This window comes from Micromys minutus (genome assembly GCF_963924665.1).
Source record: "Micromys minutus genome assembly, chromosome: 17".
Taxonomy (NCBI): Eukaryota; Metazoa; Chordata; class Mammalia; order Rodentia; family Muridae; genus Micromys; species Micromys minutus.
In genome coordinates this window covers 4,907,334-4,931,689 of record NC_137952.1, presented here as the reverse complement: position 1 = coordinate 4,931,689, position 24,356 = coordinate 4,907,334, and the positions used below count along the sequence as shown (strand labels likewise).

Below are 24,356 nucleotides of genomic sequence, written 5' to 3'. Positions count from 1 at the left end.
TCTTGTTTCTTGAGACAAGAGGGGGTGGGGGATGGGAGAGCATCCTCATAGAAGCAGGGGGAATATGGGAGGAAAATAAGGGTTTCTGGAAAGGAAACTGAAAAGAAAGATAATATTTGAAATGCAATAAATCAAATAACTGGTAAAAATAAAAACAAAAAAATAGTATTTGGTATATAAAGTCTTTGTGTGTGCTTTCTTCTTGGAAAATGAATGGTGAAAGGTGGGTAGAAACCCTGCACAAGAATTTTTAAAATATACTTATTACATTTGCTATCCTGAGTTTTTTTGTTTATCTATATGAAGCTGAGAATTACTCCTTCAAGGTCTATTAAAAAATGTGTTGGGAGTTTGACTGGTAGCGGGGACAGGGAGAGGGCCCCAGAGAGCCTAGAGCCACAGCTCTGCCACCCGCATAGTCACCATCACAGCTGGGAGAAGCCCCACCTTGCCCTCAGCGCTGCCCTCAGAACTCCACAGTCAGGGGTTAGTGGTGGCCTAGGAGGCCTCACATCGGCTGTGCCCACGGCAAGACAAGAAGGTTATCTCAACAAGGTTTTGGAAACAGTAAAATGGTTTAATGTAAGGAACAAATAAGGTCATCAACAGGAATGACACCAAAGAAGATGTATTTGCACACCAGAGTTCCATAAAGAAGAATAACCCCAGGAAGTACCTTCCCAGTGTGGAAGATGGAGAAACTGTGGAGTTCGGTGTTGTTGAAGGAGAAAAGGGTGCCGAGACAGCAAATGTTACAGGCCTTGGTGGAGTTCCAGGTCAAGGCAGTAAATACGCAGCAGACCATAACCATTATAGAAGCTATGCATGTCTTAGGGGTCCTCCGCGCAATTACCAGCCAGATTACCAGAATAGTGAGACTAGGGAAAAGAACAAGGGATCAAAAAGTGCTCCTGGAGGCCAGGCCCAACAACACTGGCCCTATCGCAAGCAAACGTCCCCCACCTTTCTACATGGGGAGACCCTATGCATGTCGACCACAGTATTCCAAACCCCTGTGCAGGAAGTGATGAAGGGCACTGACAAGCATGGTGCAGGAAAGCAAGGTAGACCAGTGAGACAGAATATGGATCAGGGTTACAGAGCATGATCCACAGGGGCCCTTATTACCAAAGGCAGCCTAGAAAGGATGGCAATGAAGAGGACAAAGAAAATCAAGGAGATGAGAGCTGCCTCAACACTGCCTCAACTTTGTCTACTGATGCAGACCTCCAGAGAACCCTAAACTAAAATATGGCAGAGACAAATCAGCAGAGCTGAGAATTCATCTACTGCAGAGGCTCTGAGCAAGGCAGGGTTGAGTAAATCCCGTTTTTTCATTTCTACCGTCATCCTGTTTGGTCCTTCAACAAGAAGAAATTAATATGACATTCCAGCAATACCCAGCTATAACACTCCTGGGCAAAGATGCCACCAAACATATAACAAGGACACGTGCTCTATCTTATTCATTGCAGTCTTATTTGAAATAGCCAAAACCTGAAAATAACCCAGATGTCCATCAAGAGAAGAATGGATACAAAAATTGTGGTACATTTACACAATGGTACATATATTAAATTATTAAAACAATAAGCTCATAGAATTCTTAGGCAAATGGATGGAACTTGAAGCTATCATCCTGAGTGAGGCAACCCAGTTACAAAAGAACACTCATGATATGTACTCACTCATAAGTGGATACTAGCCCCCAAAGCTCTGAATACCCTAGAAATCTTCCACAAAATTTATGGAGCTCAAAAAGAAAGAAGACCAGAATGTGGATGTGTCAGTCCTTCTTAGAAGGGAGAACAAAATACTCATGGGAGGAAATACAAGGTCACAAAGAGGAGCAGAGATGAAAGGTCTACAGAGACCGACTCACCAGGGGAACCACCCCATATGCAGCCACCAAACCAAAGCACTGTTGCTGATGCCAAGAAGTGTTTACTGGCAGGAACCAGAGATATATGCCTCCTTTGAGGCTGTGCCAGAGTAATATAGATACAGATGAGGAGGCTTGCAGCTCACCATTGGACTGAACATGGAGACCCCAATGAAAGAGCTAGAGAAAAGACTGAAGGAGCTGAAAGGGTTTGCAACCTCATGGGAAGAACAACATCATCAACCAGCCAAGGCACTGAGGTGGAGAGGGTGATTGGGAGAGGGAGCACCTTCTTGGAAGCAAGTTGAGGGGGAGAAGGCAGGAAAATTGTGAGAAAGAAATAACATTTGAAATGTAAATACAGAGAATATTCAGTAAATTATAAAAGTTCCAGCACTAAGAAATGAACAAAGATTGGAGCTAAAGACCTTAAGTGCTTGCTAATTGCCTGTTGACCAGATACATTGAATTATCTGCATTATCTATCCAGCATGGGGTTTTTATTATTTTTACCTAAAGATGTCTCTTTTTGGCAATGACAAATGTGTTTTTTAAAGAAAAAAAGGCATAGTTTTTTTTAATACACCTTTAACGGTTTTTAAATTCTTTCATATCTGGTCAAATAGAGATTTTTAAGAACTTTGTTTTAATTCGTAGTAAAGTTTACAACTAGATATTTTCAAAAAAAAAAAAAAACCAAAAAAACAAAACAAAACAAAACAACAACAACAACAACAACAACAAAAGAAAAAAATACCCCAGCCAACTGCAAGCACCTGTTACTCAAGGTCCTAAATAATAATAAAATATTGTGTTGGAATTTTGATTGGGATTGCATTGAGTCTATAAACTGCTTTGGTAATATGGCCATTTTCACTATGTTAACCCTACCTATCCATGAGCATGGGAAGACTTTCCACCCGTTAACATCCTTATTATTTTTCTGGAAATATAAACAATATATTAAAAAAAAAGTCCTGGAAAGAACAGGAATCCAAGGCCCATACTTAAACATAATAAAAGCAATATACAGCAAACCAACAGCCAACATCAAACTTAATGGCGAGAAACTTGAAGCAATCCCACTAAAATCAGGGACTCGACAAGGCTGCCCACTCTCCCCCTACCTATTCAACATAGTACTGGAAGTCCTGGCTGGAGCAATTAGACAGCAAAAGGAGATCAAGGGGATAAAAATCGGAAAGGAAGACATAAAAACATCACTCTTTGCCGATGACGTGATAGTGTACTTGAGTGACCCCAAAAATTCCACCAGAGAACGCCTACAGCTGATAAACAAGTTCAGCAAAGTGGCTGGATACAAAATTAACTCAAACAAATCAGTAGCCTTCCTGTACTCAAAGGACAAACATGTGGAAAAAGAAATTAGAGAAAAGATACCCTTCACAATCGTTACAAAAACTATGAAATACCTTGGTGTGACTCTAACTAAGCAAGTGGACCTGTATGACAAGAACTTCAAACCTCTAAAGAAAGAAATTGAGGAGGATCTCAGAAAATGAAAAGATCTCCCATGCTCATGGATTGGAAAAATCAACATCTTAAAAATGGCCATCCTACCAAAAGCAATCTACAGATTCAATGCAATCCCCATCAAAATTCCAACCCAGTTCTTCATGGAATTGGAAAGATCAGTGTGCAATTTCATATGGAACAACAAAAGAACTAGAATAGCGAAATCCATCCTCAACAACAAAAAAACATCTGCGGGAATCACTATCCCTGACCTCAAGCTATATTACAAGGCAATTGTGCTGAAAACTGCAAGGTACTGGTACAGAAATAGGCATGTAGATCAATGGAATAGAATAGAAGATCCAGAAATGAGCCCTCATGTATATGGTCACCTGATTTTTGACAAAGGAGCAGTAAACATTCAATGGAAAAAGGACAGCCTATTCAACAAATGGTGCTGGTCCAACTGGCACTCAGCATGCAAAAGAATGAAAATAGATCCATTCTTATCTCCTTGTACAAAGCTCAAGTGTAGGTGGATCAAAGATCTCCACATTAAACCAGATACACTGAAACTATTAGATGAGAAAGTAGGGAAAACCTTAGAACACATAGGTACAGGAGAAAATTTCCTGAACAAAACACCAATGGCTCAAGCTCTAAGGTCAAAGATTGACAAATGGGACTTAATGAGATTGCAAAGTTTCTGTAAGGTAAAGACATCGTCAAGAAAACAAAACGGCAACCAACAGAATGGGAAAAGATCTTTACCAACACCACATCAGATAGAGGCCTAATATCCAAGTTCTACAATGAACTCTAAAAGCTAGACACCAGAGAATCAAATAACCCTATTAAAAAATGGGGTACAGAGCTAAACAAATCATTTTCAGTTGAGGAACACCGAATGGCCGAGAAACATCTGAGGAAGTGCTCGACATCCTTAGCCATCAGGGAAATGCAAATCAAAACAACCCTGAGATTCCACCTCACACCAGTCAGATTGGCCAAGATCCAAAACTCAGATGACAGCAGATGCTGGCGAGGCTGCGGAGAAAGAGGAACACTTCTCCACTGTTGGTGGGGTTGCAAGCTAATACAACCACTCTGGAAATCTGTCTGGCGATACCTCAGAAAATTGGATATAGTACTACCTGAAGACCCAGCTATTCCACTTCTGGGCATATACCCCAGAGACACTTTAATACATAACAAAGATATATGCACCACAATGTTCATAGCGGCTCTATTTATAATAGCCAGAAGCTGGAAGGAACCCAGATGTCCTTCAGAAGATGAATGGATACAAAAATTGTGGTACATATACACAATGGAATACTACTCAGCCACCAGAAACAATGACTTAACCAAATTCTCAAGAAAATGACTGCATCTAGAGAATATCATCCTGAGTGAGATAACCCAGTCACAAAAGAACAGACATAATATGCAGTCACTGATAGTGGGATGCTAACCCCAGAGGCTTGCACTCCCCCAGAAACAACTCACAGACTGTATGAAGTCCAAGAAATAAAGAAAACAAAGAAAATATATACATATATTTACAAAAAAAATAAAATAAAATAAAAATCTTTTCATACAAATCTTTCACTTGCTTGATTAGAATTACTCGAAGATATTTTATATTATCTGTAGCAATTTTAAAGTGTGCTGTTTCCCGAATTTCTTTCTTGGCCCTTTTATCATTTGTATAAGGAGAGCTATGATTTCTTTGAGTTAATTTTATTTTCTGGCCACCTTGCTGAAGTTGTTTCTCTGCTGTAGGAGTTCTCTGGCAAAAAATTTGGGACCACTAATATGTATTATATTATCTGTGAACAGTAGCAATTTGAATTCTTACTTTCCTGTTTAAACCCCCCCCCCCTTGATCTCTTTGAATTGTCTTATTGCTCTGGTTAGAACTTCAAGTACTCTATTTAACAGACAGTGAGAGAGTGTGCAGCCCTGTGTTATTTCTTAATTTAGCAGAATTGCTTTGAGTTTTGCTTTATTTAGTTTGATGTTGGCTATTGGCTTGCTGGATATTGTTTTGATTATGTCTAGGTATGTGTCTTGAATCTAATACTTTTAACATGAAAGGGTGTTGGATTTGACAAGGCTTTTTCAGCATCTAATAAGATGATCATGTGGTATTTTTTTCTATTGGGTTGATTATGTGGAGGATTATATTGATGAATTTCTGTATTGAACCATCCCTGTATCCCATGGTGACACCTACTTGATCTTGATGGATGATGTCTTTGATATGTTTGCATATTTTGTTTGTAAGTATTTTATTGAGTATTTTTGAATCAATGTTTATAAGAAAAATTAGTCTGAAATACTTTTTCATCATTGAATCTTTTTGTGGTTTAGGTATTATGGTGACTGTAGCTTCATAGACTAAATCTGGCAGTTTTATTTACATTTCTATTTTGTGGAATATTTTTAGAAATGTTGATATTAGCTTTGTTTTTAAAGTCTGGTCCCATTCACCACTAAAACCATCTCTGGGTTTGGCAATCAGTGTTTGGAAGAATTAAAATAATTGCTTTTGTTACTTCAGGAATTATAGGTCTGTTTAAATAGTTTACCTGATCTTGACTTTACTTTGGTAAGTAGTATCTGTCAAGAAAATTGTTTATTTCATTAAGATTTTTCCAATTTTTTGGAGTATAGGTTTTTGAAGTAGGACCTATTCATTAAGTTTCCTTGCTGTCTGTTGTTATGTCTTCCTTTTCATTTCTGATTTTGTTTCTTTGGATACAATTTCTCTGTGTTTCAGTAAGTCTGGCGAAGCTAACGGTTTGTCTATCTTCTTGATTTCTCAAAGAACAAGCTCTGGGTTTCATTGATTATTTGTATTTTGTTGTTGCTATTGTTTGTCTCTAACTGATTGAATTCAACCCTGATTTTGGTTATTTCCTGTTTCTTCTTCCTCTACAGCTCTCAGGTATACAATTATTTTTCAATGGAGGCAGTTACTGCCATGAGATTTTCTCTTAGCACTGCTTTCATTGTGTCCCATAAATTTGTGTATTCTGTGCCTTTACTTTCATTGAATTCTAGAAAGTCTTTACTTTGCTTCATACTTTCTTTTTTGACACAGAGATCATTCAATAGAGAATTGGTCCATTTCCACAAGTGTGGAAGGTGTGGCTTTCAAGGGTTTCTGCTGTTGTTGAAGTCCAGTTTTAATCCATGGTGGTCTGATAAAATATGGGGCATTATTTCAATTTTCTTTTCTCTATTAAGGCTTGCATTATAATCGACTATATGGTTAATTTTGGAAAAGGATCCATTAGGTGCTGAGAAGATGGTACACTGTCTTGTTTATTTAGGTGAAATATTCTATAGATGTTTGTTGGGTCCATTAGATTCATATTGTCTGTTGGATTTATTATTTCTCTGTTTAGTTTTTGTCAGCATGACCTGAAAATTTATGAGATTGGGGTGTTGAAGTCTCCCACTATTAATCTGAGGGCTCAAGGTGGGATTTAAGCTTTAGTAATGTTTCTTTATAAATGTGGGTCCATTCGTGTTTGGGGCATAGATTTTCTGAATTGAGATATTATTTTCGTAGATTTTTTCTTTAATTGGTGTGAATTGCACTTCCCTATCTGTTTTGATTAATTTTGGTTGTAAGTATATTTTATTAGATATTGAAAAAGCTACTTCAGATAATTCCTGGGTTCGTTTGCTTGGAAATCTTTATTTTAGAGCTTTTTACTCTGAGATAAAGTCTATCTTTATCACAGAGGTATGTTTCTTGTATGCAGCAGAATAAGGATCCTCTCTTTGCATCCATTCTGAACCTGTATAGTTTATTGGGGAATTGAGTCATTGATATTAGAATGTGTGTGTGTGTGTGTATGTGTGTGTGTGTGTGTGTGTGTGTGTGTGTGTGTGTGTGTGTGTGTACTTCCCTTGTGTTTTCCTGGATGGAGTTATTCTCTTTGGTTTGGAGTATCTTCTAATATTTTCTGTAGAGCTGATTTTATACATAGATATTGTTTTGAATTTGGTTTTGTCTTAAATTTTTTTCTCCCTCTATAGTGATTGAGATTTTTTTGTTGTGTGTAGAACTCTAGGTTAGAATTTATGGGGGAGGGTTTGGATTTTGTATTTGTTTTTTTTTTTTTTTTTTTTTTTTTTTTTGAGATTTTAATATACCTTTCTAGGACCTTCTAGCCTTTAGAGTCTCTGTTTAGAAATCGGGTGTAATCCTGATATATCTACCTTTGTATGTTATTTGACTTTTTCCCCTTGCTGCTTTCAATATTCTTTGTTCTCTAGATTTTGAGTTTTGATTTTTATGTGGCTGAAGAATTTTCTTTTCTGGCCCAGTTTAATTAGTTTTCTAAAACCTTCCTTTCTATTTGTAGACATTTCTTTTTTTAGGTTGGGAAAGTTTTCTCTATGATTTTGTTTAAAATATTTTCTCTGTTTTGAGCTGGAGTTTTTCACCTTTTTTATTCCTATTATATATTAGGTTAGGTCTTTTTATGGTATCCCAGATTTCCTGAGTGTTTTGTGTCAGGATTTTTTCAGATTTAGAGTTTTCTTTGGCTGACAGAACATTTTCTTCTATTGTTCTTTTATTCCTGAGATTCTCTCTTCCCTCTTGTATTCGGTTGGTGATGCTTGCATCATTTTTTCCTGTTCTCTTTCACGGGTTTTTTTTTTTTTTTTTCTTTTCTCCAGAATTTCGTCAGTGGGCATTTTCTTTATTGATTTGATTTCTACGTTTAACTCTTTCACAGTTTTATGTGTATTCCCTCTATCTATTTAATTTTTTATTGCTTTAATGTGTTTATTAATTTCCTCTCTAAAGAACTCTACGGCCTTTATAAGACTGTATTTAAAGTCACTATACTTTTTAATTTTTTTATTTTTTATTAATCATTTCATTTGTTCACAGTTCAAATAATATCCCTCTTCTTCGTTACCCCCTCCACCGATCTCCCAACCCGTATCCACCCTTCCCATCTCCCCTTAGCCTGTAAGAGAATGCTCCCCCACACAACCACACTCTTCTGCTCTATTGTTCCAGCATCCCCCTACGCTGGAATGCAGGACCAACGGCCTCCCCTCCCATTGATGTCAGACGAAGTCATCCTCTGCCACATATGTATCTGGAGCCACGGATCCTCCCAGGCACACTCCTTGATTTGTGGTCTAGACACTGGGAGAACTGGGTGTTCAGTCCGGCCAGCCACTGAGCAATGCAGATGTGGATGCTTAGAGCCAACCATCAGACTGAGCTCAGAGAACCTGTTTGCGGAGCTGGTGAAAGGACTGGAAGAGTGGAGGGAGATTCCAACCCCACTGGAAGAACAACATAAAGTCATTTTCTTGTATTTCAGTTGCATTAGGATATCCAGGGCTTGGTGTACTAGGGCTGTGAAGGTGCCATGTTGCCATGGATTTTGTTGAATTTGTTCATTGGAGGGCCTTTAGCTCTGGCTTTGGTCTCTGGGTATTCCTGTTGTAATAAGTACTGAAGTAGTGATTAACCCCTGTGGTCCTGATGGGACCAGCCTCCGGTTGGTATACTTGGGTTCTGTGCTTCAGCATCAGTAGATCTGATGGTTCTGGATCAGCAGGTCTGTATGGTTTAGAAAGGGCAGGTCTGATGAAGGTGGACAAAGAGGTACCAGGAGAATAAAGGTTCTCCAGAAATTACTGATGGCTCAGGACAGTTTGGTGTGTCCCAGAGGAATCAATAAACAGGGGAGATGGGTGGGCGAAGAGAAGCTAACATGTGTGGCTTAGAATCTGCAGTTTTGATGCAAGTAGACAGAGAGGTGGCTGGAGAATGGAGGTTCTCTTACAGATAAGGTTTTAAAGATTATAATATCCATGTTCTTTAGTACAATTACTAATGGAGTATTCAATCCAATTAGAAATACTTAGGCCTTGGCCTTGAATATTTATAATATCTATTGGTATCTCAGTCTGATGAATTTACACTAAATTCATCTGCCATGGTCTTAATTGAGGACTTTTAGCATTGCTAGACTACCTCTCCAGTAATTTTCAGTCCCTCTGCGATAGTCAAACTATTCAGGAGCCCCATGATTTGATAGTCACAACAGTATCCCCACTTCTACGAAAAATTTTTACACTATTTTTTCCATGTTTCTGAGCAAATATCTAATAAAGGGGGACGTGCCCCCCACCTCTATCTATCTATCTAATGGCCTCAAACATTTCAATCAAGTCTGCTTAGCTCTGTTAGTTCTGGGTCTATATTGAAACACATGATGGTGGTAAGATCCTGTGGTAGAAGAAAGACCTTCTCATAACTGTCAAGAATCAGGAGAAAAAAAGGACTATGTATATATTTTTCCTAGTCATTTCTCTAATGAATTACTTTCTTATATTAGACCTTCCTCTCAAAATATCTGCAAAGCTAGCACAACAGGTGGGAACCAAGTTTTTAATACGTAGAGCTACAAATGACATTTGCTATCTAAGCCATAACACAACGTTCTATTGAGATATACCCAGGCCTAGGTGGATAGTGATACTCAGGAGAGATCCCTGAAATTTGTAGACATGCTTTCCAGCTTTAGGAAGTGTTTGCTGCTAAAGGTAAAAGTAGATAATAGTTCACAGTGAAATGATCGGTACACTTAGACTATTACAGCTATGTGGAATAGGGGGAAGAAGTTCATAAAATCTTGTGAAAACTTTAAGTTTAGATTTAATTTAGAATCTTTTATATCTGAAATCACAAATCAAACAAGTCTGCAGTGCCGAAGTACCAGATTTCTGAGGTAGAGACTTAGCAGTAATAAAGAACTTGCCTGAGCAGTGTATTTGTGAGAACATTTGCTAAAGAAAAGCTAATAAAGGCATCATTTCATCAGTGGACCATCACAGCTATTTGATCCCTAGTAGAGAAAGCAATGGGTAAGGCTAAAACACAGGAAGGATGACCCTGGTGGAGCAGAAGAGAGCTGTTTATGGTCCTAAAAGAGCTTTTTTATTGCAAGAAAAGAAGCAGCCTTTCTCAGGGAAGATGTCATTAGCTTTTCCATGGAGGACACTGACCCAGGCAATTTAACCACCCTTCAGAATCAATCTCACTGCTTCTCTATTTTACTGTGCTTCCAGTGTTTCATTTCAACTCCTCTCCTCTTCTCTAAATTGCTTAGCCAATTACAAAGTCTCAAGAAAAGGAAGGGTAGCTTCTGTCCATGTGCTGCCCCTTTTGCTGATTTTACAAACTATTAAAACTTCTCTCTAGCCACTGAGAAGAGTCCAAAGTAAAATGCTATTTTCAGGGGAAGCATTTCAGCTGTCATTATTAAGGGTTGGCAAAACCTGACTTGATATGTCCTGGGGTGTGGGCAGGGAAATAATGAGATATGGAGTGGGCACAACTGGAAAAGTAACTGTGATGGATAGCTAAAAATTGAACTCACAGTACTACACAAAGTTCCCAGGGTAAAAGCTGACAAGACACTTATGACAGCATCAGTGTTCTGGTGTCATGACACTTGGTTGTGAATGCTAGCACTACCACATTTTAATTGTGTGACATCAAAAATCAGTGTAACTGTGTTTCCACCTGTGCCTGGAGCTGACCTGGAGCCAGAGTACTCTGTACCCAGACCCCTCTGGGAGAGAACTGGTCTCACAGAGGTGCTGACACACCACCCTTGCTCAAATTCCTGGCCAAAGAGGAACCTGCTTCAAGCACTCAGAACACTGGAAACAAGGAGTGGTCTAGGACAGGATCTTTCCAGTTTCCACCTGTAGCTGGAGCTGACACTGCTACAGCTCCCTATACCACTACAACTCTAGGAGTGAGCTGGACTGCCAGAAGTGCTGACACACCTGAGAGCACAGGAGGGTCAGGCCACTGTCAGAATCAGCAAGACCAGATTACACCACAGATAAGCAGATGGCAAGAGGCAAGTCCAAGAACCTAAACAACAGAAACCAAGGCCACATGGCATCATCAGAACCCACCTTTCTCTCCATAGCAAGTCATGGATACTCAAATATACCGCTAAAGAACGATTCTGATTTAAAATCACAATGTATCATAATATTGGAAGACTTTAAGAAATTCATAAATAACTCCCCTAAAGAAATCCAGGATAACACCAGTAAAAAAAGGTAGAAGCCCTCAGGGAATTACAGGAAAACACTAGCAAACAGGTGAAGGAATTGAACAGAATCTAAAACAAGAAATAGAAACAATGAAGAAATTACGAAGAGCCACAACCCTGGAGATAGAAAACCTGGGAAAGAAATCAGGAGTCATAGATGCAAGACTCACCAAAAGAATAAAAGAGATGAAAGAAAACACCTAAGGGGCATAAGATAACACAAAACAGTTACAAAACAATCAAAGAAAATGCAAAATGGAAAAAGCTCCTATGCAAAAAATATACAGGAAATCCAGGACACAGTGAGAAGATCAAACCTAAGGATAATAGGTATAGAAGAGAGGGAAAATTCTCAGATTAAAGGGCCAGTAATTATCTTCAACAAAATTATAAAAGAAAACTTCTCTAACCTAAAGAAAGATATGTCCATAAACAAGAAAGAAACCTACAGAACTCAGAAAATATTGGACCAGATAAGAAATACCTCTTGACACATACTAATCAAAACAGCAAATGCACAAAACAAAAAAACAAAAACAAAAAAAAAAAAGAATATTAAAAGCAGCAAGGAAAAAAAGAAAAAATAACATAAAAAGGCAGATCCATCAGAATCAAACCAGATTACTCAACAGAAACTATGAAAGCTAGAAGATCCTGGGCAGATGTCATACAGACCATAAGATAAGACAAATACAAGACCACAATACTATAGGCAGTAAAACTTCAAATTAACATAGATGGAGAAAGCAAGATATTCCAAGACAAAACAAAAACCACACAATATCTTTCCACAAATCTAGCCCTACACAGGTGGAACATTTCAACACAAGGAGAGAAACTGCACCCTAGGAAAAACAAGAAAGAAATATCCTTTAAACTAACACAAAAGAAGAGAAACACACAAATATAAGTCCACCTCTAACAACAAAAATAACAGGAAACAACAATTAGACATTCCTATAGATAACAATTAGACATTCCTATAGACAACACCTATGAACTCAATACCTAATAAAAAGACACAGACTAACTGACTGTATATGTAAGGAGGACACAATATTTTGCTCCATACAGGAAACACACTTCAGTGACAATGACAGACATTACCTTAGAGTAAAAGGCTGGAAAACAATTTTCTAAGCAAATGAATACAAGAAATAAAGCTGGAGTAGCAGTTCTAATATCAAATAAAATTGACTTTCCAAAAAAAGATAAGGAAGGACACTTTTACTCATCAAAAGAAAAATCAACAAAGATAAAAATCTCAATTTTTAATATCCATAATCCAAATGTCAGGGCACCCACAGTCATAAGAGAAACCTTAGTAAAGCTTAAAGCAAACACTGCAGCTCAAAAATAACAGGAGGAGATTTCAACACCCCACTCTCATCAATTGACAGATTGTGGAATCAGAAACTAAACAATAAATAGTAAAACAAACAGAAGTTATGAACCAAATGTATTTAACAGATATCTATAGAACATTTTCTGCTAAAAAGTAGAAAATACCTTCTTCACAAGACAGGGCTCAACAAATACAAGAAGATTGAATTAATCCTATGCTTCCTATCAAATCATCTTCAACTATAACTGGTCTTCCATAACAACAAAAACAACAAAAAGCCCACATACACATGGAAGCTGAAGAGTATTCTACTAAATGAGAATTTGGTCAAGGAAGAAATAAACAAAAAAAGTTTAAGACTTTTTGGTATTTAATGACAATGAAGGCACAATGTGTTGCAGTAAATATTAAAAAATAAATCGAGTTTATCTCTTTACCAGCCATGAGGTCTCTCTCACTCCTTAAGCCTGATTTTAGCTCTGAGCCCCATGCACCTCTGGCGCCCAGTCTGAGCCGCCACCACCCCAACTCACCCGCTCAACTCCCTTCCCTTGGCAGTTTACTACCTACCGCCTCTTCGCTGTCTCTGTCCCGGGGTATTTCTGTACCCCAAATCCCACACAAACACAACTCTACAGCCCAATAGCTTCTCATACATGTTTATATGTTCAACTCTCAATCCATAAACCCTCTACACAGCAAGAGTACATCAAATAGACAAAGATACAAACTGACCTTCATATAAGATGCTAGACCTATAAAGTCCTTAATGTTCATAGCTATTTAACGCCAATTAATATCACCTGGGTCCAGCTGGTCCTTGGGAACCTCCATGTTGACTAGACCTCTCACCTGCATTCTCTCACAACCCCTCTCTCTTCAACCTCTGACCTCTCAGACCTCCTAATTCCCTTGCCCCGCCCAGTCACTGGGTTTTCTTCATTTTACTAATTAAAATGGGAAGGTTCAGTTGAAGTCAAGACTAGCCAGCCCTTCTGGTGGAAGTGGAATTAACATTAAAATACAAACAGCTTCAGGGCAATCTACAACAATGTACCCAAATTTATGGGATACAATGTAAGCAGTACAAAAAGGAAAACTCAGCTCTCAGTGACACATAATAATAATAATAGTAGTAGTAGTAGTAGTAGTAGTAGTAGTAGTAGTAGTAGTAGTAGTAGTAGTAGTAGTAGTAGTAGTAGAGAGCATATAAAAGCAGCTTGACAGATCACCTAAAATTTCTAAAACAAAAAGAAGCAAATGCACCCAAGAGACGTAGACTGCAGGAAATAATCAAACTCAGAGCTGAAATCAACCAAGTAGAAACAAAAAGAACTATAAAAAGAATCAACAAAACCATGAGTTGGTTCTCTGAGAAAATCAACAAGATAGATAAACCCTTAGCCAGACTAAACAGAGGGCACAGAGACAGTATTAAAATTAACAAAATCAGAAACAAAAAGGGAGATATAACAAAAGAAACTGAGGATATTCAAAAAATTATCATATCCTAATACAAAAGCCTATACTCAAGAAAACTGGAAAATCTGGATAAAATGGACAATTTCTAGATAAATATCAGGTACCAAAGTTAATTCAGGATAAGATAAAATACTAAACAGTCTAATAACCCCCCAAAAAATAGAAGTACACATCAAAATCTTCCAACCAAAAAAGCCCAGGACCAGATAGGTTTAGTGGAGAATTCTATCAGATCTTGATAGAAGACCTAATACTGATTCTCTCCAAATTATTCCATAAAATATAAACAGAGGAAACACTAACCAATGCCTTCTATGAAACCATAATTATGCTTATACCTAAACCACACAAAGACTCTCAACAAAGAAAACTCCAGACCAATTTCCCTTTGAATATCAGTGCAAAAAATAATCAATAAAGTCTTTGCAAAATGAATCCAAGAACAAATCAAGATGATTATTCACAATGATCAAGTAGGCTTCATCTCAGGGATTCAGATGCTGGGATGGTTCAATGTATGAAAATCCATCAATATAATTCACTATATAAACAAACTCAAAAAAAAAAAAAAAAAAAAAAACACATGATCATCTCTTCAGATGCTAAGAAAGAATTTGACAAAATTCAACATTTCTTCATGTTAAAAGTCTTGGGAAGTTGAAGAATTCAAGAAGTCCCATACCTAAGCATAATAAAAGTAATATACACAAACCAGTAACCAAGATCATACTAAATAGAGAGAAACTGGAAACAACCCCACTAAAATCAGGAACTAGACAAGAATGCCCAATCTCTTACTACCTATTTAATATAGTACTCGAATTTTTAGCCAGAGCAATTAGAGAATGAAAGGAGGTCAAATAATTATAAACTGGAAAGGACTAAGTTAAAATATCACTATTTGCAGATGGTATGATAGCATACTTAAATGACCCCAAACATTCCACCAAAGAACTTCTAAACCTGAAAAACAGCTTCAGCAACATGGCTGTATATAAAATCAACTCAAACAAATCAGTAGCCTTCCTCTACTCAAAGGGTAAACATGCTGAGAAAGAAATTAGGGAAACAACACCCTTCACAATAGTCACAAATAATATAAAATACATTGGAATAACTCTAACCAAGCAGTTGATCTGTATGACAAGATCTTCAAGTCTCTGAAGAAAAAAAAAAATGATGAAGACTTTAGAAGATGAAAAGATTTATCATACTCATGGATTGGCAGGCTTAATATAGTAAAAATTTGCCATCTTGCCAAAAGCAATTTATAGATTCAAGCAATCACCATCAAAATTCCAACTCAGTTCTTTAAAGAGTTAGAAAGAGCGCTTTGTAAATTCATTTGAAATAACAAAACACCCAGGATAGCAAAAACTATTCTCAACAATGAAAGAACTTCCAGAAAATTCATCATCTCTGACCTCAAGCTGTATCAATATAATAGAATTTATGACCCAGAAATGAGTGAGTCACTTGATCCTTGACAAAGGGGCTAAAATCATTCAATGGGAAAAAGACAGCATCTTCAACAAATGGTGCTGGTTCAACTTGCAGTCACCATGCAAAAGAGTGCACATTGATCCATTCTTTTCTCCTTGTACAAAGCTCAAGTCAAAGTGGATCAAGGACCTCCACATACAACCAGCTATACCCAAACTAATAGAAGAGAAAGTGGGAAGAGCCTTGAACACTGAGGAAAATTTGGCGGCTTATGCTCTAATATCAAGAATCAACAAATGGGACCTCATAGAATTGCATAGCTTCTGTAAGCCAAAGGACATCATCATTAGGTCAAAATAGCTACCAAGAGATTGGAAAAAATATTTACCGATTCTACATGAGGGCTAATATCTGATATATACTATAAGTTCAAGAAACTAGACTCCAGATAATCAAATAACCCTCTTAAAATGGGGTACAACATTAAACAAAAAATCTCAATTGAGGAATATCGAATGGTTGAGAACACCAAAGGAAATGTTTATCATCCTTTGTCACTGGGTAAATGCAAATTAAAACATCACTAAGATTCCACATCACACCGATCAGAATGACTAAGATAAAAACCAAATAAACAATAACAATAACAACTATAAGAAAAAATCCCAGGTCACAGACAATGCTGGTAAGGATGGGGCGAAAAAGGAATACTCCACTGCATATCAATCTTGTTCCTTGGAAAATTGGACATAGTACTACCTAAAGACACAGCTATTCCACTCCTAGGCATATACCCAAAAGATGCTCCAGCATACAAAAAGGACCCATTGTCCACTACGTTTATAGCAGTCTCTTTTATAATAACCATGAGCTGGAAGGAACCCAGATGTCCTTCAACAGAGGAATGGATACAGAAATGTTACATTTACATAATAAGGTACTCCTCAGCTATTAAAAATAATGAGTTCATGGAATTCTTAGGCAAATGGTTAGAAAATATTATTCTGAGTGAGTTAACCCAATCACAAAACAACATACATTATTTACTCTCACTGATAAGTGAATATTAGCCCAAAAGCTTGTAGTAACCAAGATACAATTCACAATCCACATGGAGCTCATGAAGAAGGATGGCCAAAGTACAGATGCTTAAGTCCTTGTTAAATGGGGAAACAAAAATTATTTTCAGGAGGAAATATGGAGACTAAGCTTGAAGCAGAAACTAAAGGACAGGCCACCTAGAGACTGCCCCACCTGGGAATTCAACATATATTCAGCCACCAAACCCAAAATTATTGCTGATGTCCAGAAGTACATGCTGATTAATAGGATCTTGATATAGCTGTCTCTAGAGAGGGTCTGCTGGAACATCACAAATACAGAGGCAGATGCTCATAGCCAACCATAGAACTTATGATGCGGTTATGGATGGAGGAATTAGAGGAAGAATTGAATGTAATTAAACCCCTAGCCAAAGATTACACATGGATGAACCCAACATTCCAGCTGCACACGTAGAAGACAATGGCTTTGTTGGACATCAGTGAGGGAGAAGTCCCTAGTCCTGCCAAGGCTTGATGCTGTAGTGTAGGGAAATGTCAGATTGGGAGGCAGGAGGGGTTGGGTAATTGGGTAGAAACCCCCATAGAAGCAGGAGGAGGGTTGATGGGATAGGGGATATGGAAGGGAATCCAGGAAAGAGGATAACATTCAAAATATAAATAAAATATGACCAATAAAATCAGAGAAAGTAGAAACATAAGAATTGTAATAAAATGTATTAATTACACAGAAAAATTAATGTACCCTTGCATCCTAGATTAAATATTCCAAATCTGAATGAGTTATATTTTTGACACTGTGAAATTCATTGGAAATATCCAAGCACTTAAGTAACTCCAGTATAAAAAAGATGTTACCATTTCCAATGTATATGATTAAAGAATGACTATGCCCCAAAGGAACCTTAAACAGTTTATAGTAACCACAAAGAGAGTAAGATAGCCCATAATTGCCCAGTAGATATAATTCATAGAATCAACACCTGTTAAAAGTAAATGATCAGAATATGATATGATCCCACTTTCAAAATCATAAAACCAGCCCTTTCAATTCCAAATGGAACCTGAAGTCCAAATGGTTTTTGATATTTTTTTTATATTTTAGAATGTGTTGGTCTGAATTACAGTAATTGATTGGCTTATGCGATATGAATGTTTTCTTTCAGCTACAAGACTAAGCCTGTAGGAAGTCTTCATTCCCCAGGGCCTCACACTGCATTCCATTCCCATTCTAAACAGTTTAAATGTAGAGAACAATAGCTAACTTCTACTGTCCATACACTTTTATTGATTTTGAAACAATTACTTTGTTAAGTCTGCTGTGTCACTCGTTCTAATAAAAGTTCTACATTGCAGTTGTAACTATTTTAGGGACAAAATAAAACATGTTAATATTCACAATTTATACAGCAGTTATAATTAACCCACAGATAATTTTATTATTTCTTATATAAGTCTAGAAGTTTGAAGCCTGACTCCCTACCCTTGTACTGTAGATATGACATCATTCTTAGTTTTCTTCTGCTTTATTCACTTATGTATTTTGTATTTATTTTCTCAGGTTGGTCACTGAAGGCTTCATGTAGTAACTGTTGATACATATTTATAAGGGGATTTCTCACACAAAAATTTATATACCTTTACAAATGCTTTTGTTTAGCCACTCTGATTACCTTCAAATTTTCTAATAGTTACAGTGAGTTTACATTTATGAATTAAAGTAAAGGAGACTTACCCAAGCAGAATACAGTGATTAGTTTAATGCATTATCTTGGCCAGACTATTGTGCCCAATTATCTACTCCAATGTTAGTCTAAGTGTTGCTGTGACACATTTTGTTGACACATTTAGCATCTGTAATCTTCTAATTTTAAGCAAAGGAGATTGCCTTCAACAGAGAATAACCTTGGACAATTGTTCAAAACAAATCAGCACAGCAGATAATTATTTTGGAGGGAGAAGTTTGTGAAGCCTGAGATATCACGGCATACTTGAATCTCCAGCCTGTAGCACAGCACTGTTCTCTTTCTTTCCTCTTCCTTTGTTTCTTCTTTCCTTCTTTTTCTTCCTCTATCATTTTGTCCCCACCAGCCCTACGCGCATGCACATGCATACACACACACACACACACACATACACACACACACACACACACATACACACACACACACGCACACACACAACAATAGGGTTTATAAATCTTTTCTGAAGCACACAGGTACAACAGAATATAAATATATACAAATATCATGGAAGATGTCGCCAAATATTTGGGTGAGGTATCACTAATTATTTATGGCAAATTAACCTTGATTCTCTACAGGTTAATTCACTAGAAGAATTGTATCACTCATATAGGAGAATCTTGTGAGTATATGTAGAATAAATGCAATTCCATAAAGAATTGAAAATTGCAGTTGACTTTCAAAATTACTTGGACAAAGACATTTGGTCAGTAAAAGAGGGAAGAATAAAGATAGAGATGTGTGGGAGAGGTTTTATGAATGCATTCAAAATGGCATACTCTTTAAAATTCCATAGAAGCCTCTTATAGAACCTAGTCACATTGCCATATCTAACTGAAAGGAATCATGGGTATCTATTACACAGAAGAAACTGCAAATGTGAGTTAAAAACACCCATCTATAGACCATCAAGTAAGTGTTAAAAGGAGCTTTCTGGAAAACATGTTTTGTTAGAACCACACTGTTTGCTAAAAAGTTTTGTAACTAACTTGTGAGGTATTATAGTCTCAACACCAGAATGAAAATAGAAAATGAAAAAAAAATAGAATGAGATGGCAAAGCAAGCAAAGTCTGAGGCAGGAGACAATTTAAAACAGCAATTAGAGTCTAATTAAATCCAAAGTTTGGTATCATTATCAGAAGTGAGGACATAGCTAATTATGCAGAAAGCAAGCTTCAGTTCAGGTTATGGTCATTCAATAAGGGAATCTTTCCTTCCCAGCAGAGAACACTCATTTTCAAAACCACTTAAAAGATTCTCAATAATGGATGGCATGTATGTGTGTTCATTTGTGTCTCTTTATCCATTGTGTCCACAAGATGCTTCTCTGTTGCACTTAAATCAACAGGAACTGTTTGTGGTCATGTAAGAAACTTCCCTCATTGATTTTCCATAACAATGAAATGTCACATTAACTCAAGCTGAAGAGCTAATAAGATGTAAATAATGATGATGATAATCAAAATGATAATAGAAATAGTTATACACCTGAATGTGTGTGTGTTAAAATGCTCTATTGTGTAGCAAGTGATATTTTCCCAGAAGAGAGGACACAACACGTTATAATCACTTTCCCCAGAATCCCACTATAAAACTAGCCATATATTTTGAATGATAATTTGCAGAATAAATGAATGAGAAATGAAACTTTGTGTTTGCTCCCCCTTTATTATACTGTTTCTGAGTTGGGTTCACTAGTATTCACTCCCTTATATGTTTGTTTAAGTCACAAATCTACACCTAAAAGTTGAGAAATCTGTCTTGGTATAGGTATTAGAATTTGTGACATGCACAGCTCATTGAGTGACTTTAAATGCACTCAGAATGACATAGCATTTGAACACTCAGAAGTATCAGAAATGGTTACCCAAGAAATAAGCTTATGCTACTAATAAATATTAAAACAGAAAACCATAAGGAAGTCTCAAAGTTCTTTGTATATACAATAAGCAACTAGGTATTTTAGGCATTTAAATCTTCCCTGATGATCATTGAAGATTCATAATTATAATTAAATGAATATATTATTTTATTATTCTAGAAAGAAGATTATTTCTTTTTTTTTTCTTTACTTATTCACTTTACATCCTGCTCACTACTCCTCTCATGGTCACCCTCTTCCAAAATCCATCTCCTCTGAACAGGCAGGCTCGGCCTGGGTATCACCACCCCTTGTCATATCAAGTCTCTACCTGGCTAAGCACATCCTCCTACAGTGAAGACAGACAAGGCATTCCAGCTAGAAGAATATATCCTATATACAGGCAACAGTTTCTGGCATAACTCCCCTTCCAGTTGCTCAGGACCCACATGATCAAGCTGAATACCACTGCATATGGACATGGAGGTCTTGGCTGCAGCCCGTGTATGTTCTTTGGTTGGTGGTTCAGACTCAAATATCCAGGTTAGTTGACTCTATTAAACTTCCTGTGGAATTTCTATGCCCTTCTGGATCCTACAATTCTTCTTCCTATTTTACTATTAGAGTGCCCAAATTCCATCCACTGTTCGGCTGTGGTGTCTACATCTATCCAAGTCAGCTAATGGATGGAACCTCTTAGAGGACAGCCATGACAGACTCCTGTCTTCAAGCATATCACAATATTATTTATAGTGTCATGGATTTGAGCTTGCCTGTCGAATGGGTCTCTGGTTGGGTCTGTTATTGGTTGCTCATTCCCCCAGTCAAGAAATGGAGGGACAGGAGATGAGGCAGAGGCAAGATAAATTTTGGGCCAAATATTTGGTGGGTTGGTTGGTGTCCATATCACTCCCCTGGGATTCTTGTCTGGATACAGGAGGTTGTTTCTTCAGGTTCAGTAGTCCCAGTGCTGTGAGTTACAAATAAGCTTAACCCACTGGTTCTTGGATATATTTCTTATCCCAGGTCTCTGTCCAGTACTGGAGACATCCCCCACCTCCCCAACTCCATAAGTTACTGATTTCCATTCATTCTCATGAACACCTGGCATTCTCTCATTTCCCGTCCTACCCCGACCCAGAACCAATTTTTTCCTACCCAACCCCTCCCCCACTTAGTTCCCTCCTTTCATTTAACTTACATGACTATTTTGTTCCCAGAAATCAACATTTTAATGTAATCATTATTTTTTAATAGAAATTTTCTTTACTTACTTTTCAAATGTTATCTCCTTTCCCGGATTCCCATCTGAAATCCCCCTCTCCGACCTCCCTCCCTTGCCTCTTTGAGAGTGTTAACCCACCTACCAACTCCCTGTGATATCCCCACCCTGGACTTCTCTACAATGGGGTATTGAGCCTTTATGGGGCCAAGGGCCTCTCCTCTCCTTGATGCCTAATAAGGTAAGTCTTTGCTACATATGCAGCTGGAACCATAGGTTTCTTCTTGTTTACTCTTTGGCTGGTGATTTAGTCTGTGGGAGCTCTGGTGATTCTGGTTGGTAAATATTCTTTCTTCAGGGTTAAAAATCAGCTTCTTTAATCCTTTTTCTAACTCCTCCATTTGGGACACCATTCTCAGACCAATGGTTTGTTGAGAATTTCCAACTCTGTATCTCTCAGGTTCTGGTAGAGCCTCTCAAGAGACAGGGATATCAGGTCCCTGTCAACACACACTTCTTAGCATCCATAGTATTGTCTGAGTTTAGTGACTGTATATGGGATGGATCTCCCCCATGTGGAGCAGTCTCTGGTTGGCCTCTCTTTCAGTATCTGCTCCATACTTTGTCTGTATATTTCCTTCTTTGAATATCTTGTTCTCCCTTATAAGAAAGACTTAAGTATCCAAACTTTGGTATTTTATTTTCTTGAGCTTCATGTAGTCTGTGAATTGTATCTTGGGTGATCCAAGATTTTGGGTTATTATCTACATATCACTGAGTATATATCATGTGTGTTCCTTTGTGACTGTAACCTCATTCAGAATATTTTCTATTTCCTTCCATTTGCTTAAGAATTTCATGAAGTCATTGTTTTTAATAGCTGAGTAGTACTCCAATGTGTAAATATACCATATTTTCTGTATCCATTCTTGTGTTGATGGACATCTGAGTTATTTACAGCTTTAGGCTATTGTAAATAAGGGTGCTATAAACATAGTGGACCATGTGTCCTTGTTATATGTTGGAGCATCTTTTGGGTATATGCCCATATGTAGTATAGCTGGGTCCTTAGGTAGTTCTATAGCCAATTTTCTGAGGAACTACCAGAATAATTTCCAGTATGGTCATAGAAACTTTCAATCTCACTAGCAATGGAGGGATGTTCCTATTTCTCTATATACTCACCAGCAGCTGCTGTCACTTGAGTTTTTTATCTTAGCTATTCTGACTGGTATGAGAAAGAATATCAGGGTTGTTTTATTTTGCATTTCCTCAAAGACTAAAGATAATGAACATTTCTGTAGTTTATTCTCAGCCATTTGTTACTCTTCAGTAGAGAATTCTTGCTTTAGCTCTACCCTTCATTTTTAATAGGGTTAATTGATTCTCTGGAGTCTAACTTCTTGAGTTTGTTGTCTATATTAGATATTAACCCTCTATTGCATGTAGGAGGAGTAAAGATCTTTTTCCAGTATATTGGTAGCCATTTTGACCTATATACAATATCCTCTGCCCTACAGAAGCTTTGCAATTTTATGAGGTCCCATTTGTTGATTCTTAGAACATAAGCCATTGATGATCTGATCAGGAAATTTTCCCCAGTGGCTATGTGTTCAAGGCTTTTCCTCACTTTTTTTTCTATTAATTTCAGCGTATCTGACTTTATGTGGAGGTCCTTCATCCACTAGGACTTGAGCTTTTTACATGGTGATAAGAATAGATTAAATTGCATTTTTCTACATGCTGACCTCCAGTTGAACCAGCACCATTTGTTGAAAATGCTGTCTTTTTTTTCCACTTGGTAGTTTTAGCTCCTTTGTCAATGATTAACTGACCATAGGTATTTGGGTACATTTCTGGGATTTCAGTACTATTCCATTGATCTACCTGTCCTTCTCTGTACCAATACCATACAGATTTTACCACAAATGCTCTGTTATACACCTGGAGGTTGGACATTGTGATTCCCCAATCAGTTCTTTTGTTGTTTAGAATAGTTTTTGCTATCCTGGGTTTTTGTAATTCCAAATGAATTTGCAAATTGCTCTTCCTAATTCTATGAAATAAATGAGTTGGAATTTTGATAGGGATTGCATTGAATTTGCAGATTGCTTTTGGCAAGAGGACTATTTTTTACTATATTAATCCTACCAATCTATGAACATGAGAGATCTTTACATCTTCCAAAATCTTCTTCAGTTTCTTTCTCTAGAGACTTGAAGATCATGACATATTGATCTTTCAATTGCTTAGTTAGAGTCACACCAAAGTATTTTATATTATTTGTGACTACTGGGAAGGGTGCTGTTTCCCTAATTTTTTTTTCAGCCTGTTTATCCTTTGAGTAGAGAAAGGCTACTGATTTGTTTGAGTTACAGCCACTCTGCTGAAGTTATTTGTCAGGTTTAGAAGTTCTCTGGTGAAAATTTTGGGGTCACTTAAGTATAGTATCATATCATCCGCAAGTAGTAATATTTCGACTTCTTTTCCAGTGTGTATTCCTTTGACATCTTTTTTGTTGTTGTTGTTTAATTGATCTGGCTAGAATTTCGAGTACTGTATTGGATAGGTACAGGCATTCTTGTCTAGTCCCTGATTTTAGTGGGATTGTTTTAAATTTTTCTCTATTTAGTTTGATGTTGGCTACTGGTTTGTGTATAGTCCTTTTATTATGTTCAGGTATGGGACTTGAAGTCTTCAACTTCCCAAGAC

At 37.3% G+C, this 24,356-nt stretch overlaps 1 pseudogene across 1 annotated transcript; it reads left to right on the top strand.

The window, feature by feature from the left end:
* The first annotated feature begins 300 nt into the window (after positions 1-300).
* LOC308431881 (B box-binding protein-like) lies at positions 301-1,248 on the top strand (annotated as a pseudogene). The gene has a single exon. The product of its transcript is annotated as a B box-binding protein-like (transcript).
* The last annotated feature ends 23,108 nt before the right edge of the window (positions 1,249-24,356 follow it).